The sequence below is a fragment of the Lonchura striata genome, chromosome 28, assembly GCF_046129695.1.
Source record: "Lonchura striata isolate bLonStr1 chromosome 28, bLonStr1.mat, whole genome shotgun sequence".
Lineage (NCBI taxonomy): Eukaryota > Metazoa > Chordata > Aves > Passeriformes > Estrildidae > Lonchura > Lonchura striata.
Genome location: NC_134630.1, coordinates 5,938,479 through 5,944,894, shown reverse-complemented (window position 1 = coordinate 5,944,894; position 6,416 = coordinate 5,938,479).

Genomic DNA, 6,416 nt, shown 5'->3' with positions numbered 1-6,416 from the left:
ATTGGTACTGGGGATGGGTGCTGGGGACAGGGATGGGTGCTGAGGACAGGGATGGGTGCTGGGGACAGGGATGGGTGCTGGTGCTGGGTCCTGGTCCCCTCAGCCATGCTGGGTGCCAGCCTTGCACAGGACACAGGGCAGTGCCCAGCCCCAGCAAGGCTCAGGGTGGGGGTGGCACAGCACCCCGGGGTGCTTTGCTGGGTGCTGGGCCCGGTGCCACTCTCAGAGCCCTGCTGGGACAGCCCAGGGCTGGGCCTGGAGCGTGGCAGGACCCTCATCTCTGGGAAGAGGCCACAGTGTCCCTTGGCAGCCTAAAGGTGACCCCCCGGCACCCAGCTGCTGCCACCAGCTGCCCCGGGGACGTGGCAAAGGGGCTTTTGTCCCCCGGGAGCAGCGGGCAGGTGCTGGAGGTGCGGGCAGGAAGGGCAGCAGGCGCGGGGATTACAGCACAAAGAAAGCAGAGCAGTGTGAACCCGGCAAATGTTTTAATTCCCTTTCATTCCCCCGCTGCACCGTGGCCCTGGCCTCGTCCCCAGGGTCCTCAACCCTCCCCGTGCTCTTCCCAGCCTCCCTCCTTGGAGCTGCTTTGGAGGAAGGCGAGCAAAGGAGCCCAAAACGTTGGAAAAGAACATCTTGAAGCCCTTCTGCCATCTGTTGTGCTTTCAGCGCAATTAAGCAGGCAGCAGCCGTGCCAGGCAGCAGGAGCATCCCCGCCTGCATCAGCCGCCCCCCGGCAGCCTGGGGACGCACCCGGCGGGGCTGCGGGTGCATTTTGGGTGCCCAGGGCAGCTGCTTGGCAGCTGGCAGCGGGCACAGGTGTCCGGCTGGGGTTGCTCGGCAGGTGCCAGGACTGTCCCGCCTCGCCAAGGGGGTGCCAGCCCAGCTGTCCCCCCCTCCCCGGGGGTCACCGGGCTGCTCTGGGTCATTGCAGGGTGCGGGAGGGTGACAGCGACACGCTGGCAGGTGGCTGTGGCACCCCTGCGCCAGAGCTGGGGACACTCGGGGACGCGGCTGTTTGGTGTCACAACACGAAATGAGGGCTCAGAGCAGGGCTGGGAGCTGAGGGCTCATCCCAGCAGCTCCGAGCCTTCCTCCACCCGCTCCGCGCTGGATTCGCCTCCGGCTCCGCGGCTGCCGCCGGCTCCGGGCTCGTCACCGCTTCCCTAACCCTTAACTTTACCGGCAACATCGGTTTTATCCCCTCGATCTTGAGGGAAACTGGGAAACATCCCCGGGGATCCGCCGTCACACGCTCCGAGCTTTAATTAGCGCAGGGAAATCGCCGCGCGGGGAAAAGCGAGCCCGGCTCGGGTCAGGGCCGGAATGAAACGATCTGCACCGAAACGGGGAGAAAACGCTCCGAGAGCAGCTCCCGGCGGTACCGGCGGTGCGGCGGGGATGCGGGGAGCAGCTCTGCCCGCGGGGATGGCGGAGGATGGAGGAGCCAGCGGGGAAATGCGGGATGGAGCCGGCTCAGACGGGGATGGACGAGCCGCTCCCCGGCCCCTCCGCCCGTCCCGGTCCCGCTGGGACCCCTGCGCTGCTGGCAAGGGTGAATATAATATAACAGTCCCCTGGGGACTGTTGGGAAGGATGGATAAATATAATTGCCTGGCAAAAGATTTACAATAGTACAGCCAGGATGAAAATAATCCTCCCTACTGGCTGGACAATACCCGTACCTACAGATAAATCCAAAAGTCAAATGGATTGTTCCATCTCAACCCCCAAAATGTACGGTTCATCCCACACCTGAAACATCAGGTGTGTGTGACCCCATTGGCTTAAATCTTGTTCCAGCCCACCTTGAAGCCCCCTGATAAGGGGTCTCTGAGGGGCCAGACGTTCTCTTGGAACTTCCACCCACTTGGAATTTCCCTCTCTTGGAATCCCCACCCCCTTGGAACTTCCCCCCTCTCCTGGAGCATCCTCTTGTCTCTCCCCTCCCCATCCCCTCAGGCCTCGCCCCGTGCTGCGTCTGGCAGCTCCAAGCAGGACCTTTCTCCATCCCCAATAAACCAGATTTCCCGAGAGCAGCCTGCAGAGATCTCTCGTCTCCACCCACCCAAACCGTTCTGGAGCCCGGCGCTCCCCGCAGGGGACAAGGGGACACGCGTGGGGACAAGGCCACACGCGTGGCCTGAGCTGCTCTCCCGGAGGGCACTGTCCCCACGGGCAGGGCTGGTCCCCCGCACCCTCCACGGCTCCACCACCACCACGGCAAGGGCTGAGGACACGTGTGGCACTAGTGACACGCGTGTCACCTCCCCCCCGCGTGGCCCAGGTGGCACAGAGGCACGCCACGGATGGGTGCCCACCCGCCAGCCGCCGGTCCTGCCGTGCCAGGGCGATTCCTGCGGTGCCACCCACCAGTTCTGGGGTGAAACCTCGCAGGATTTGGATCACCAGCGGTGAAGCCACCACCCGGGGGGTGGCATCTGTCCCTTCCCAGTGGCAGCGGGATGCCCTGGGCCAGCGTGGGTGTCCTGGCACGGCGGGTACCCAGCACGGTGGCACTGTCACGATGCCCGGCTGTGTCAGCACAAAGCAGCAGCTCCCAGCCCGGCTGGGGATTAACCAGCCAGCTCTGCTGCTAATTAATAATCCACTTGATTAAGAATTGTCAGTCAATATGTCACCAGCACAAGGACGGGCTCAGCCACCATGAGCTGGGGACATCTTTCCCTGGGGCCACCGTCCCCCCCCTGCTCCTGCTCCTCTTCCTCCACACCCAGCAGTGCCAGCCCAGCCTGCTCCAGCGCCTCTCTCTGCCCCCTATTAATTGCCACCTGATGACGTCACTGATCACCCTGATGATGTCATCAGCACCCTCTCTGTCCCCTCGCCCATCCGTGCTGCCATCACCCCACAGGCTGAGGGTCCGTTTGTCCCACAGGGTGACACCGGCACCCCTTCTGATGATGTCATTTGTCACTCAGGCTCCTGGTGGTGTCACCCACACTCACCCCACATTCCCACTCAACAGCCTGGGAGGAATTTGGCCACGAGGGACCCTGAAGCCTTGGGGTGCAGCAGGACACCCCCAAAATGTGGGGGAAAGCCAAATCCATCCCTGGTGTTAAGGCCATCGTCCCCGCTGTCCCCAGCGGGTGACACCAGGGACGTCACATCCAGCAGGGCTGGGAACAGCAGGTTTGGGGGGGCTCCCCTTCCCTCCATCCTGAACCCCCCACCTCTGAGCAGAGCACGGGGGGCAGGGTGGGGGCACGGTGTCCCCCAGGGCGGTTTTATCCGATGGAGAGTGCAGCAGGGAGCAGTAAGAGGAGCAATTAGCTAATTGCAGCGGTGGGCGCCCGCCCCGACCCCCCCGGGCGGCCGAGCGGGCTCGCAGCGCCGCAGCCGCAGCGCTTTGTGCTTAACCTACATTCGCTTTTGTCCCGTCCGGAGCTCGCCCGGGGCTCTGCGCCGGGCTCGGCTCGCATGTCAGGAGCCCCCGGCCCCAAATGAAGCAGCCGGGGCTCAGCTGAGCCGGAGGAAGTGGGTCACACTCAGGCGGGTCACACAGCAATGTCCCCAAGACAGGGATGGAGGTTCGTGTCCTGCCAGGGAGGGAAATCACGGGAATCTCTTCCCCAGGGTGCGTCTCTCCTCTGGAGCATCCTCCTCCATCCCTCCCCGGGAGGAACGGCTGTAGAGATATCTGCCAGCTCCAGGGCGGTGTGGATGGATTGAGGCGAGAGATCTCTGCAGGCTGATGTTGGGGAATGAGGTTTATTTGGGATGGAGGAAGGTCCTGCCTCGAGCTGCCAGACCCAGCACGGGGCGAGGCTTGAGGGGATGGGGAGGGGAGAGACAAAAGGATGCTCCAGGAGAGGGGGAGTTCCAAGAGGAGGGGAAGTTCCAAGAGGCTGTGTGGCCCCTTGGAACCCCTTATCAGGGGGCTTCAAGGTGGGCTGGAACAAGGCTCGGGCCAATGGGGTCACAGACACTTGATATTTTAGGGGAGGGTTACAGGTGTGGGTGAACCGTACATTTTGGGGGTGAGATGGAACAATCCATTTGACCCCGGACCCATCCGCAGGCAGGGGCGTTGTGATGATTGTGATGATTGTTATATAGATGTTATTATTATGTGATGATTATAATATAGAATATTTAATTACTAAAATATAATTACTGTTTAATTGTAAGAATAATCATGAGAAACTGTGGTCAGGGGCCTAAGAAAGATGACAAGAAACTCATGTCAATGTATAGAATAGAAAATATAAGTTGAATAATTAATATGTAAGTTAAGTGTAAGAATAAGCATGAGAAACTGGTCAGGGGCCTAAGAAAGATAATGAGAAACTCATGTCAATGTATAGAATAGAAAATATAAGTTTAATAATGAATATGTAAGTTAAATGTAAGAATAATCATGAGAAACTGGTCAGGGACCTAAGAAAGATCATGAGAAACTCATGTCAATATATATAATAGAACAATATGAGTTTAATAATTAATATGTAAGTTATATAATTATAGAATATAAAATACTTTCAGCTCGAAAGCCGCGTCGGAGTCAGGTTTGGGTTTGTACCCCGACTCCCAGAGCTCTCAATAAAAGCACCTGCATGGAATCACATCCCGTGGTGATGTGTGCTCCTGAACGCCAAGAGGATGAATTTTTCGGCTGCCAGCGGGGTGGCTCGGCCCGGGGACGGGGCCGAGGCAAGAAGGGGCCATTGTGGCCGGGCACAGCTGCGCGGGCAGTGAGCGCTGGGAGTGCCAAGTGCTGCAGAGGGAAGGGCTTGATGGATTTAATCAAGATTTGTTGGCGATTATTGCTGGCTGGGGGCTGTATATCTGACGTTCCCCCCCTCGCACAGCCCCCTGAATATCAGGCTAGCCCAGAGGTCCGAGGCTGTGAGGGGAGGAATATCAGGAGATGGCAAAGATTCCCAAAAGAGGCTCTTACCCCAGATATGTTGGTGCAGCTCTCTTTATTCTGTGATGTCCATGTGGAGAGCGGGGTAAAGAGCACGAACAGGAAATGTCCGGGGTCTGTACAGACTTTGGGCAGGGTGGGCTTCCCTGGCTCTCCACCAACCCCACTGGGGCAGGAAGGAGGGTCCAGGGTTATCTGATCAGAGCCACAGGGAATGGGGAAGGGGCACAGAGTGCCATGAGCTCACTGTGACATATATCAATTCCGAATGGGACGGGACTGCTGTGGCACGTGTTTGAGCTGTTTATTTTTTAGCATCACTCTCATTCCATTGAGCTGTTTATTTTTTAGCATCACTCTCATTCCATGCTTATGACAATGGGAAGATGCCAGCAGCTCACATCCAGGCAACAGACTAAGAACTTAATGTTACAACTTATTTTATAAGCTTTTTGACCAGTCACACAAAGCAAAAGCGTATTGACAGTAGTTTTATCTAACCATTATAAGCACACGTGCCTTTAGTTAAAACAATGCTGGCTTATTTCAAATACAATACTTGCTTGTAAGCTTTAAGCTACAATGCACAGAGCTCCATTATTAACCTTAGATTTTTCTTAATACTTCACCAGATATACTTTTCTGCAACTTAGGAAGTTATTCTACTCAAGCGTTAATACACAGACTATTGTTTTATTTGTTTTTTTTTCTTTTTACTTGTATACTTTTTCTGTTGACAAATCTTATAGCTACTGCTTAGCTCTAATTACCATCCTGCTGTTTCTGAGGCCTGCCTTTTGCAATGTGCCCCAAACCCTCTGATTTTAAGGAATCCCACAGGGAACGGGTATGTTTCTTTATAGTGGTGTGGATGTATGTTGGGGACTTACTGTTTTTTAATGGATATGCGTATTTTTGAGAACTCTTGATTTTTAAAATTATTTTTATTAATATTTCTATGTATAGACTTTTACAATAGGTTTATGTATATTTATTTTGCTGATTTTATATTATATTTATAGCTAGTTATACTTGTACTTAGTTTTTGTTAGAAAGTATAGAAAAACTCTTGGGTTACTTTGCGTTATCTGTTTTGAGGTCTGAGGAGTTTTTTTATTTCTTATTTTTTAGTGTGGAAATTTTCTTTTTTTATTTTTTTTCTTTAGCTGGGGTAATTTTTTTAGGGCTGTAGTTACTAGACTAAACAGCATATTTAGTAAGCTCAAAGTGGCACATTTTACTTAAATGGATTTTTATCTTGTTACATTTTTACTCTGGCTCATTCTCCCCAATTATTCAGCCGCTGCCTCCCTGGGGATGCTCCCCGCAGCGGAGCCCCCGCCCCCGGCCGGGGGGAGCAGCGGGGATTGGGGGTCCCGGGGCTGGGGGGGGGGTCCGGGTGGGAGAGGGAGGGGGAAGTCCCGGGGCTGGGGTGGGGGTCCCGGTGGATGTACAGCGGCACAGGGAGGGAAGTTTTGGGGCTGGGGTGGGGGTCCCGGTGGATGTGCAGCGGCAGGGGGAGGGA